The sequence below is a fragment of the Elephas maximus genome, chromosome 10, assembly GCF_024166365.1.
Source record: "Elephas maximus indicus isolate mEleMax1 chromosome 10, mEleMax1 primary haplotype, whole genome shotgun sequence".
In the NCBI taxonomy this organism is placed as follows: Eukaryota; Metazoa; Chordata; class Mammalia; order Proboscidea; family Elephantidae; genus Elephas; species Elephas maximus.
Genome location: NC_064828.1, coordinates 33404646 through 33417634, shown reverse-complemented (window position 1 = coordinate 33417634; position 12989 = coordinate 33404646). Strand labels below are relative to the sequence as shown.

The following is a 12989-nucleotide window of genomic DNA, read 5'->3' as shown; positions in this document are numbered from 1 at the left end:
GTCCATAGAAGAATCCTTATGAAGAGGGGGAAAATGCAGAACAAAGATTCAATTTCTAATGGACTCTAGACTTCCTGGATCCATGAAGCTTGGATGAACCCCTGAAACTATTGCCCTGAGATAATCTTTAAACCTTAAACAAAAAATATCTTCTGTGGTCTTCTTAAAATCACACAATAGTTTAGCTTAACTAGTAAAAAATGTCTGCCTTGAGCATTATGCTCTTTTAAGAACTATCCATACGGGATCAAATGGACAACAGCAACTCAAAAGATTAGACAGGGGCCTTAGGGGGAAGTTGAATTTATGTTACTGGAGGAGGAAAAACTCAGAAAAGGAGGATGAGAATGGTTACACAACAAAGAATGTAATCAGTGTCACTAAATGCTACATGTAGAAACTGTTGAATTGGTGTATATTTTGCTCTGTATATTCTCAACAACCACAACAAAATAAAGTTATATAAAAAAAATGCTTGTGAGGATATGAGTGATGACCTCTAAGCTTTTTCCATGCCAGACTAGAAACTGGAAGTACTCCAGTGAATTTTTCATTTGTTATTGTACTCTTCATTTCTAAAATTTCCATTTTTCTTTTTTCATGGCTTCCATTTCTCTGCTGAGATTTTTCTTTTGTTCACTTATTGAGAATTTGTTTTGTTTTAATTATTTGAATGTATTTTTCCTTTAGTTTTTGGAACACATTTAATTAATTAATTAATAGCAGCTTAAAATATTTGTCTGCTAAATTCAACACGTAAGCCATCTCAGAGTCAGTTTCTATTGGTGGCTTTTTTCTTGCCTATGAGTCACATTTCCCTGCTTATTTCCATGTGTAATAATTTTTGGTTGGTTAATCAAGATCAATGATGATGGTTCCATTGGTGTATTTTAACGACTCTAACAAAGAATTTTTGCTTTTTTAAAAGGAATTCTTAAATCGTACATGAAGAAAGCAAAAGGTCTTTAAAAAGACAGGAAAGAAAGAAAGACCAAAATGGATGTCAGAAAAGACTCTGAAACTTGCTCTTGAACATCAATTAAGTAAAAGAGCTGAACAGAAGATTTCAAAAGGTGCTTTGAGAAGACGAAGTAAGGTATTATAATGAATTATGGGAAGACCTGGAGTTAGAAAACCAAAAGAGAAAAGCGTGCTCAGCATTCCTCAAGCTGAAAAAACTGAAGAAAAAATCCAAACCTCAAGGTGCAATATTGAAGGATTCTATGGGCAAAATAATGAAGCGAGAACCATCAAAAGAATATGGAAGGAATTCTCATAAGACCAGACTTAATGGTCTGACTTAGACTGGAAGGACCCTGATGGTCATGGCCCCCAGACCTCCTGTTGGCCCAGGACAGGAACCATTCCCGAAGCCAACTCTTCAGACATGGATTGGACTGGACAATGGGTTGGAGAGAGATGCTGGTGAGGAGTGAGCTTCTTGGATCAGGTGGACACTTGAGACTATGTTGGCATCTCCTGCCTGGAGGGGGTTAGAAGCTGACGAAATGGACACGAAGAAAAGAGAAAGTGGAGGGAGAGAGCGGGCTGTCTCATTAGCGGGAGAGTAATTGGGAGTGTGTAGTGGGGTGTGTATGGGTTTTTGTGTGAGAGACTGACTTGATTTGTAAACTTTCACTTAAAGCACAATAAAAATTATTTAAAAAAAACCAAAACAAACAAACAAAAAATATGGAAGGAATACACAGAGTCCTTGTATCAAATAGAATTGGTGGGCATTCAATCATTTCAGGAGGTAGCAAATGATCAAGAACCGATGGTATTGAAGGAAGAAGATCAAGCTGCAATAAAGCCACTGGGGAAAAACAAGGCTCTGGTAATTGACTGAATACCAATAGAGATGTTTCAATAAATGGATGCAATGCTGGAAGTGCTCACTCATCTATGCCAAGAAATTTGGAAGACAGCTACCTGGCCAACTGATTGGAAGAGATTCATATTTGTGCCCACTCCAAAGAAAGGTGATCCAACAGAATGTGGAAATAATCAAACAATATTATTAACATCACATACAAGTAAAATTTTGGTGAAGATAAGTCAAAACAGTTGCAGCAGTGTATTGACAGGAAACTGCCAGAAAGTCAAGCCAGATTCAGAAGAGAAAGTGGAATGAGGGATATCATTTCTGATGTCAGATGGAACTTGGCCGAAAGTAGAGAATACCAGAAAGATGTTTACCTGTGTTTTATTGACTATGCAAAGGCATTCGATTGTGTGGATCATAACGAATTATGGATAACATTGGGAAGAATGGGAATCCTGGAACACTTAATTGTGCTCATAGGGAACCTGTGCGTAGACCAAGAGACAGTCATTCTAACAGAACAAAGGGATACAGTGTGGTTTAAAACCAGCAAAGGTGTGTGTCAGGGTTGTATCCTTTCACCATACTTATTCAATCTGTATAGTGAGCAAATAATCTGAGAAGCTGGACTACATAAAGAAGAATGCTGTGTCAGGGTTGGAGGAAGGCTCATTAACAGCCTGCAATATGCAGATGACGCAACTTGAAGCATTTGTTGATAAAGATCATAGACTGTAGCCTTAGATATGGATTGCACCTCAACATAAAGAAAACAAAAATCCTCACAACTGGACCAATAAGTAACAAGTGATGAATAGAGAAAATATTGAAGTTGTCCAGGATTTCATTTTACTTGGCTCCACAATCAACACCCATGGTAGCAGCAGTCAAGAAATAAAACAGACATTGCATTGAACAAATCTGCTAAAAAGACCTCTTTAGAGTGTTGCAAAGCAAAGATGTCACCTTGAGGACTAAGGTGTGCCTGACCCAAGCCATGGTATTTTCAATAGTCTCATAGGCATGTGAAAGCTGGACAATGAATAAGGGAAGACCAAAGAAGAACTGATGTCTTTGAGCTGTGGTGTTGGTGAAGAGTATTGAATATACACCATGGACTGCCAAAGGAATGAACAATTTTGTCTGGGAAGAACTACAATCACAGTGCTCCTTGGAAGTGAGTATGGGGCAAGACTTTGTCTAATGTAATTTGGGCATATTATCAGAAAGGACCAGTCCCTGGAGAAGGACATCATTCTGGTAAGGTAGAGGGTCAGTGAAAAAGAGTAAGATCCTCAATGGGATGGATTGACATAGTAGCTGCAACAATGGGCCCAAACATAGCAACAGTTGTGAAAATGGCGTTCTGTTGTATACAGGGTCGCTATGCATTGAAACCTACTCAACAGCACCTAACAACAACAGCAAGAAGGAATAAATATGATTTTTGTCTTTGTCATCCTAAATTCTTACCAACAAATAAATTAATCAAAACTTGTTGAACACTTAACTACATGCCAGTATTGCATTGACTTTAACGAAGGGGAACAATTGAGACAGGATCTTGACCATCACCTATTTGGGCAAACTGGTAAGAGAAGGTTTTATTCTGATAACCCAGAGTACCCAGGAAAAACCTAAGGATCAATCAGAGTAAAGCATAAGTAGAGTAGTGGAGGCCAGTTTAAAACTGGAAGAGCTTCGCAAGGCCATTTCTCGAAGACAGATATTTAAACCTTGGGAAAAATATTCCTAGTGACCTCTCCTGAGAAGTGACAACTGTACCATAAGTATCTACCATGTGCAATCCTGACGCCCCACAAGGAATCAGACAACATATTTTTAAAAATTATCTTTCTATTGATAAACTGTGGGTACCTAGCACAAGAATGAGAGATTGCTTCTTATTTTCAGATAGGAATATAGGGACACAAAAGTAGTTAATATGTGTAGTCTAAGGAAAATAATGTCGAATTAGATATGAGCTTAAATATATGGTCCATATTTTGTGTTATATGTTGAAGTGATTTCATTTTTTTTTCATGTTTGTCTTCATTCATCGATGGGCCCTTCTGGAAAGTGCCACATAGTAGTGCTGTGTTAGGTGAGAATCTGTGGCCCAGCTTCAGGTTTGAGTACACTTTGGAGGCTTGTGTATCACTGTGCAGCTACTCCACAGAAGTAGGTGCCCGAGTGACTGAGCTGGGAAGCTGTGATGTTCAGGTCGCTTTGCTGCTTGTTTTCATCAAACTTAGCAGCTATTTTGTCATGACTCTCCTCTTCTCCACCTTTCAGTAACATCATCAAGAAGATGCGACCTCTGCCATGCTTCTGCACGTACCAGGGTAAGGAATATAAAGTTTTGGAATAACTGCAGTTGATGGTAACATCTTCGCACTCTTGGATGATCAGAGACGGAGGACTCTGCTCTAGTTCTTGGCTTCTCACCCCTGATGTGAAGGACATAGAAAATCCTCATGAGAAGCTCAGCCTCATTATAGAAGAGTGATGTTCTCCACTCCTTCCTTACCCAACACATAAGCACAACATAATTACAGAACATTTTTTACAATGCCTCCTATCTGGTTCTCAAAAGGGCCTTTTCTGGAAGGAGGGGACAGAAAAGCTAGTAATAGAGAACCCAGGGTTGAGAAGGCAGAGTGTTGACCTGTCGTGGGGTTGTTAACCCATGTCATAAAGAAATATGCATACTGTTTAATGAGAAACTAGTTTGTTCTGTAAACCTTCATCTAAAGTACAATTAAAAAAAAGAATATGCCTATTTTTGAGTGATTTGGCTAAATTACATGGACACATAGTTTAATAAAATAACATTAAAAAACAGGGAGGGGCCCTTTTCAGGACAGAAAGGCAACTCAGTTCCTGCTCTCAGGGTCCTGTCATCAACACAAAGCTCTCCTAGACTGAACCATGTACTCACAGGCCAACCGCCACAAGATGACTAAAAGCACTTTCAGGGCAGTGTCCATCCCTTGGATCCGCAGCAAATCCAGTGGACGAGGTCTGCTTCTGAATGGGCTTGCCCAGCAGGAGTTATCTGAGCTCAGAGTGAGACCTGTTACAGTTGTGTCTAGAATACTGCAGCTTTTGGAGACAACCAATCAAAAAGATACCACAACACTTCTACTGTTTTCACAGGAGTACATTGTTCTTAAACAGTGCTCCCCTGTGGCCAAGCTGAGACATGTTGATTAAAATGTAGATTTTCTTGAATAAGTTCACATCCAAGATATGTCTTTTTCTTGCTGTAAGGAAGGACCTATCAATATACTGTGTTAGAGAGAGTTATCCCAGGATTAAGGGAAAAAAATCAAGCGAAATTTTCATATATATGTGCACAGTGGTTAAAAGCTAAGCTGCTAATCAAATACATGGAGCCCTGGTGGAACAGTGGTTAAGCATTCAGCTGCGAACCAAAAGGTCGATAGTTCTAACTTACCAGCCACTCCTTGGAAACCATATGGGGCAGTCCTACTCTGTACTATAGGGTTGCCCTGAGTCAGAATTGACTCAACGGCAATGGGTTTGTTTTTTTTTTTTTTTTTAATATACATACATAAAAAAAAAAATGTATATATATATACACTCACATGCACATACACACATATAATTATGTAATGTGCACTAATACAATTATGTACATGTATGTGTGCACTGGAAACCCTGATGGTGTAGTGGTTAAATGCTATGTCTGCCAACCAAAGGGTTGGCAGTTCGAATCCACCAGGCCCTCTTTGGAAACTCTATGAGGCAGTTCCACTCTGTCTTATAGGGTCTCTATGAGTCAGAATCAAGTCAACGGCAACGGGTTTTTTTTAATGTGTATTCTGCTGTTTAGTTTGAATTGTATGCTCCAGCTCTTCTGAATTAGTTTAATGTCATTGTCCTAAGGTTAAACCTGATTTAGTTCCTCTGCACATTCTATTCTTTTTTTGTATGATACTTGTTCCCTGATTCCCTTTTGACTACCCCCTTTACAGGTCTTAATGTAGATGCCATGCCCACTAGGTAGCTTTCTCTTATATTCTGTTTCCAATCTAGATGCTTATGTCAGGTGACCATTTTGTATTCTTCCCCTGCGATAACTTTTATTATGCTATATTGCAATGCGCATTGAATATTACACGCTCCATGAAGGCAGAAACCATGTCTATTTCTTTCCAGTTATATTTCCTGATCTGAGTCCAAGACATATATTAGATAGCAAATGAATAAGCTATTAATGGAATCTCAAAAGTAAATAGAACACCTGGCTTGAGATAAAAATATTGGGGGAAAAATAAACCATGACATAGAAGATAGCATTTGAGATAGGCCTTAAGGGAATGACCACATTTCAACAATGATGAGTGTGTGGGTGGAAGTGGCATACATGAGTGTGCAAACTCATGCAGAAGGAATATAGCAAAAGAAAAAGAGAATGTTCTTTGTAGTCAAGTAGGTGGTTTTAATAGCTTAAGGATGCTCTGATTCTTTATAGCTCTGTGACCTAGGACAAATTAGTTAACTTCACAAAGATTATGATTACTCAGTTGCAAAATTGAGATTAAGGCTACATTGCAGTATTGCTTTGAAAATTTTATGATGTTCATATATATATATAATTTTATTCATACCATAACCCTGACTTTCAGACCTCAAATTCACTATGTTCTCTGTTGCTTTGTATGTTCCTACCGTTTGGAGCACTTCCCCTACCTCTTATATCTTTCAACCTGATACACTCCTACCAGCTAAAGCATCACATACTCCAGGCTGTCCCTGACTCACCCCAAAGTGAGGGGGTGGAGGCTCTCTATATGCCTTTCTACCACCCTTGGCTTTCCCAGTCTTAGCCCTTGTCTCACTTTATACTGTCTGATAAGCCACTTGTATAACTAACTGGGCTATAAAATCGATGAGAGAAGAGACCATGTATTTTCTCACAGATTTTTTTCCCAGGATATAACATGCATGTAGGACTTAGCAGGTACTAAATGAATAATTGTTGATTGAGTGAATGAATAGATAAAACTTGAGAGCAATGTGAGCTGGGAATTATTGACCTGCATTGCAGATGAAGGTCCTGACATAAGATGCTAAGACATTGGCTCACTTGCTCAAGATAACATAGTACACTCACTCTCAGTTGTGTGCCTAGGTCATTGTTAGAAAGTAGCTCTTTACCAGTGCTGTTTTCCAAATATACCAATGCAGAAAGAATATAAGGAATACAATGTGAATGTTGGAAAAATATAAGAAGCTGGAACAAAACTAATAAGGATGAAATTGTATGCGCCATTTCTTTTTCTGGTATGACTATTTCTGTAGCCCTGGAAATGTAGAGAAGGTATCACTCTATTCCCTTTTTATAGCTTCCCATCACACACAGAGATGAAATAGGGTAAGTACAACTGCAACCAGAGTGAAAAATGTCCATAGTAACAGAACCTTATAACTGGGTTTGAATAATTTAGAAATCATGTTAAATATATTTGAAAATTAGAAAAGTTATTTGATTTATTGACTGGGGGTGTTAGAAATGGTTTTGCTAAGAACAAGGATACACAGTTATTCATCTGCATTTCAATATATTTTTTTTTTCAGTCTCTCCTTTCTTGACAATTTTGCCGGCTTCCCTCTCTCTCTATCCTCCCATCCCCCCTCCAGACATGCATTTCAATATTTTTTGAAATTGAAATGAAATGATTCATCAAGCCTGCCTTTTCCAACACCCTGATAGAAGACAGCGCCGGCTCTCAGATGCCTCTGCATTTAGGTTCTGGGGCTGCAGCTTCAAGTTTAGGAACAGGCTTCAGATGCCTGAAAGCACTGAGCAACCACAGCGCACAGTTAAGTAGCTGAGTCTCTCGATTGGAAGCCTAAAATCTACACAGAACCACACCAATCCTCAGTATGAAGAGTGGTGCTTAACATTTCTTCCTCCTTTTCATACTCATTTACATGCATAACAAAAAGTATCTTGAAATTTTTTTTCTGTTTAAACCAATGTGGAATCTTTAATTTCCTCATCTTTGGCATTAGTGGTTGGTGTGTAAATTTGAATAATAGTCTCATTCACCAGTTTTTCTTGTAGGCATGTGGATATTATTCCATCACTGACAGCGTTTTACTTTAGGGTAGATCTCGAAATGGTCTTTTTGACAATGAATGCGATGTCATTCCTCTTCAATTTGTCCCTCCTGGTATAGTAGACCATATGATTGTCTGATGCAAAATGGCCAATATCAGTCTATTTCAGCTCACTAATGCCTAGGATATTGATCTTTATGTGTTCTATTTCATTTTGGACAACTTCCAATTTTCCTAGATTCATACTTTCTATATTCCACATTCCAATTATTAATGGATGTTTGCAGCTGTTTCTTCTCATTCTGAGTCACACCACCTCATGAATGAATGTCCCAAAATCTTGACTCCATCCACATCATTAAGGTCGACTCTACTTTGAGGAGGCAGCCCTTCCCCAGTCATATTTTGAGTGCCTTCTTACCTGAGGGGCTCATCTTCTGGCAAAATATTAGACTATGTTCTGCTGCTATTCATAGATATTCATTGGCCAATTTTTCAGATGTAGACCACCAGATCCTTCTTCACTAATGGCAAAGATGAGGAAGTTAAAGATTATTGCTAAGTTCTGCAGTCTGAAATTGATCAAACATGCAATCAAGATGTATTGATAATTACTGGTTATTAGAATACAAAATTTGGAAACAAAGAAGAAGGATCATTAGTTTGAAAATATGGCCTTGGTGATAGAAATGATTCCAGGGATCACATGATGGAATTTTGCAAGACCAATGACTTATTCAATAAGAATACCTTTTTTCAACAACATGAAAGGCAACTACACACGTAGATCTCATCGGATGCAAAACACAGAAATCAAATCAACTACATCTGTGGAAAGAAATGATGAAAAAGCTGAATATCATCAGTCAAAAAAAGACCAGGGACTGGCTGCAGAAAAGACCATCAATTGCTCATATTCAAGTTCAAGTTGAAGCCGAAGATAATTAAAACATATCCATGGAAGCCAAAGTACAAACTTAAGTATATACCACCTGAATTTAGAGACCATCTCAAGAATAGAGTTGATGCATTGAATGCTAATGACTGAAGCCCAGAAGAGTTGTGGGATGACATCAAGGATATCATACATGAAGAAAGCAAGAGGTCATTAAAAAGACAGGAAAGAAAGGAAAGACCAAAATGGATGTCAGAAGAGACTCTGAAACTTGATCTTGGGAATGGAAGAAATGATGAAGTAAAAGAGCTAAACAGAAGATTTCAAAGGGAGCTCGAGAAGACAAAGTAAAGCATTTTAATGACATGTGCCCTACAGTTTGAAAACCAAAAGGAAGAACACACTAGGCATTTCCTTAGCTGAAAGAACTTAAGAAAAAATTCAAGCCTCAAGTTGCAATATTGAAGGATTCTTTGGGCAAAATATCAAATGACACAGGAAGCATCAAAAGAAGATGGAAGGAATACACAGAGTCACTGTACCAAAAAGAATTGGCTGATGTTTAACTATTTCATGAGGTAGCATATGATCAAGAACCGATAGTATTGAAGGAAGAAGTCCAAGATGGGCAGAAGGCATTGTCGAAAAACAAGGCTCCAGGAATTGACAGGGTACCAATTGAGATGTTTCAACAAACGAATGCAGCTCTGGAGGTGCTTGCTTGTCTGTGACAAGAAATTTGGAAGATAGTTACTTGGCTAACCAACTGGAAAAGATCCATATTTGTGCCCATTCCAAAGAAGGTGATCCTATAGAATGCGGAAATTATAAAAAAAAATCATTAACATCACACAAGCAAAGTTTTGATGAAGATAATTCAAAAATGGTTGTAGCAGTGCATCAACAGGAAACTGTCAGAAATTCTAGCCAGGTTCAGAAGAGGATGCAGAACTTGTCATTTTTTGATGTCAGGTGGATTTTGGCTGAAAGCAGAGAATACCAGAAAGATGTTTACCTGTGTTTTATTGACTATGCAAAGGTATTTGACTGTATGGATCACAAAACATTATGGATAACATAGCAAAGAACGGGAACCCCAGAATACTGAATCGTGCTCATGAGGAACCTGTACATAGACCAAGAGGTGGTTGTTCGAACAGAACAAGGGAATACTGTGTGGCTTAAAATCAGGAAAGGTGTGTGTCAATGTTGTATCCTTTCACCATACTTACTAAAATTGTATGCTGAGCAACTAATCCAAGAAGCTGAACTATATGAAGAAGAATGTGGCATCAAGATTGGGGGAAGGCTATTAACAACTTGCAACATGCAGATAACACACTCTTGCTTGCTGAAGAGGACTTGAAGCACTTACAGATGAGGATTGAAGACTATAGCCTTCAGTATGAATTACATCTCAACATAAGGAAATCAGAAATCCTCACAATTCGACCAATAAGCAAATATTGATAAACAGAGAAAATAATGAAATTGTGAAGGATTTCATTTTACTTTGCCCTACAAATAACACCCATGGAAGAGCAGTCAAGAAATCAAACAACGCATTGGATTTGGCAAATCTGCTACAAAAGACCTCTTTAGAGTGTTGAAAAGCAAAGATATCCCTTTGAGGATTAAAGTGCACTTGGCCCAAGCCATGGTACTTTCAATCACCACATATGCATGTGAAAGCTGGACAATGAATAAGGAAGACCAAAGAAGAATTGAAGCCTTTGAGTTATGGTGTTGGTGAAGAATATCGAATATATCATGGACTGCCAAAAGAATGAACAAGTCTGTCTTGGTAGAAGTACAGCAGGAGTGCTCATTGGAAGCAAGGATGATGAGGCTTCATCTCATGTCCTTTGTACATATTATCAGGAAGGACCAGCCCCTAGAGAAGGACATCATGCTTGGTAAAGTAGAGGGCCATCCACAAAGAGGAAGAACCTCAAGGAGAAGGACTAACACAGTGGTTGCCACAGTGGGCTCAAATATAACCATGATCGCGATGATGGTGCAGGACCAAACAGCATTTTATTCTGTTGCATATAGGGTCACTATGAGTCAGAAGCAAATCAACAGCATTTAGTTAACAAACTGCACTAATATAAGCCATAAAAAGAAGTGAAAGAAAGACTGTTGGTGAGTTTGGTGCCCTTTTACTCCTGGATAAGGAGGCATCAAGGAAAACTAATCCACATTTAGCTGAATTCTCATCCGTGTTCATCCATGCTCAGAAAGATAGAATCAGGTATGAAAGAACTGATCAAGGTATAGGTTTTACTATCAAGGTATAGTTACACTATCACCACAAGGATCTCCAGATGAACCAAACTAAGCAAAGCTATATATTCCCCCTTTTCTGTTCAGAAAGAGACCTACTGGCACAGTGATTAAGCACTCACCTGGTAACTGAAAGGTCTGTGATTCCAACCCACCAGCTGCTTCAAGGGAGTAAGGTGGCAGCCTGCTTCAGTAAAGATTACAGCCTTGGAAGCCCTATGTGGCAGTCCTACTGTGTTCTATTGTGTTGCTATGAGTCAGAATCGTCCCTACAGCAGCAGAATTCTGTTAAAAAATGAGCCCTGGTGGAACGATGGTTAAGCTCTCAAGTCCTAACAGAAAAGTCAGTGGACTCACCAGCCCCTCTGTGGGACAAAAGATCTGATAATCAGCTCCTGTAAAGATTACAGCTTAGGAAACCCTGCGGGACAATTCTACCCTGTCATATAGGGTTGTTACGAGTTGGAATTCACTCAAGGGCACACAACATTCTGTTCAGAAGGTCTCTGGGTGGCACAAATGGTTTGTGCTGGTCTATTAACCTAAAGTTTAGAGATTAGAACCCACTCAGTGATACCATGGAAGAAAGGCTCTTCTTCTGTAAAAATTGTTGTTTGTGTTAGTTGCTGTCAAGTTGATTCTGACTCATGGCGATCCCATGCATATAGAGTAGAGCTGCTCCAGAGTAGGAATGTTTTCAAGGCTGTGACCTTTCAAGGGGCCTCTGGGTCGTTTCTAGATGCCAATGTTTGGCTAGTAGTTGAGTGCTTAACTGTTGGTGCCACCCAGGGACTCCATAGAAATCAAGACCAAGAAAACCCTATGGAACACTTCTACTCTGTAACACATGAGGTCTTCATGAATTGTAATTGACTCCACAGCAAGGGATTTTATTCTGTTCAGAAATGTGTTCAGCATCACCGGAGGAAGCCAAGAGTCAGATTAAGCCACAGGGTAAGTATGAGATTTCCAGAGGCTTTCTGAAAAGCATATGGAATTTCCACATCCTCAAAATGAAAAGAATACAGCTGCATAAAATCAGCTCATGAGGGACAAGTTCTAACCATTTATGTACAAGCATAATGCATATAAATAAACCATGTTTTCAAGCTTTCATGGTCTGTGAGGGGTAATGAGACCCGTCTCTGGGTCAGTGATGAAGAAATGTGAGGTAAGAATTGAAGGAATTGACAGCTTTTTAAAAGTGTGTATGCCTAGTCAATGGCTTCTGTTGGATGGTTTGATGGTTCAATGTGAGGGGCTTACAGTCGGGTAGTTTGAGCATGAACCCGATTTTCCAGAGTCACTAAGTTAGTGACCCTGAACAAATTACTTAACCTCTCATAGCCCGTTTTACCATCTAAAATAGGAATTATGATAACAGCTATCTTAAAGAGCTATTGGGAGGATTCAATAAAGTCGTTAGGTACTATTGAGTGGGTTCCTACTCATAACGACCCTATGCACAACAGAACAAAACACTGCCCGGTCCTGGGCCATCTTCACAATCACTATTATTCTTAAGCCCATTGTTGAAGCCACTGTGCCAATCCATCTTGTTCAGGGTCTTGCTCTTTCTTTGCTGACCTTCTACTTTATTAAGTATGATGTCCTTTTCCAGGGACCGGTCCCTCCTGATAAAATGTAGAAAGTATGTGAGATGAAAGCTCACTATTCTTGCTTCTAAGGAACATTCTGGCTGTTTTAAATAAGGTAATACATGCACTAGTTTAATACATGTAATTTTTTAATACATGTAAAAAAGGTGGTATCATAAAAGCTTAATAAAATTTAGTAATTGTTATTATTGCTAATTTTCCTTCTGTTTTCCTCCTCCTCCTTCTCCTCACCCCTCTTCCTCTCCTCTTCTCCTGCTTCTATTTTTATTTC

The 12989-nt window shown here is 38.9% G+C and overlaps 1 gene segment (V, D, J or C); it reads right to left on the bottom strand.

The window, feature by feature from the left end:
- LOC126084627 (T-cell receptor alpha chain C region-like) overlaps positions 1–12989 on the bottom strand; it is a 682839-nt gene that overhangs the window by 427002 nt on the left and 242848 nt on the right.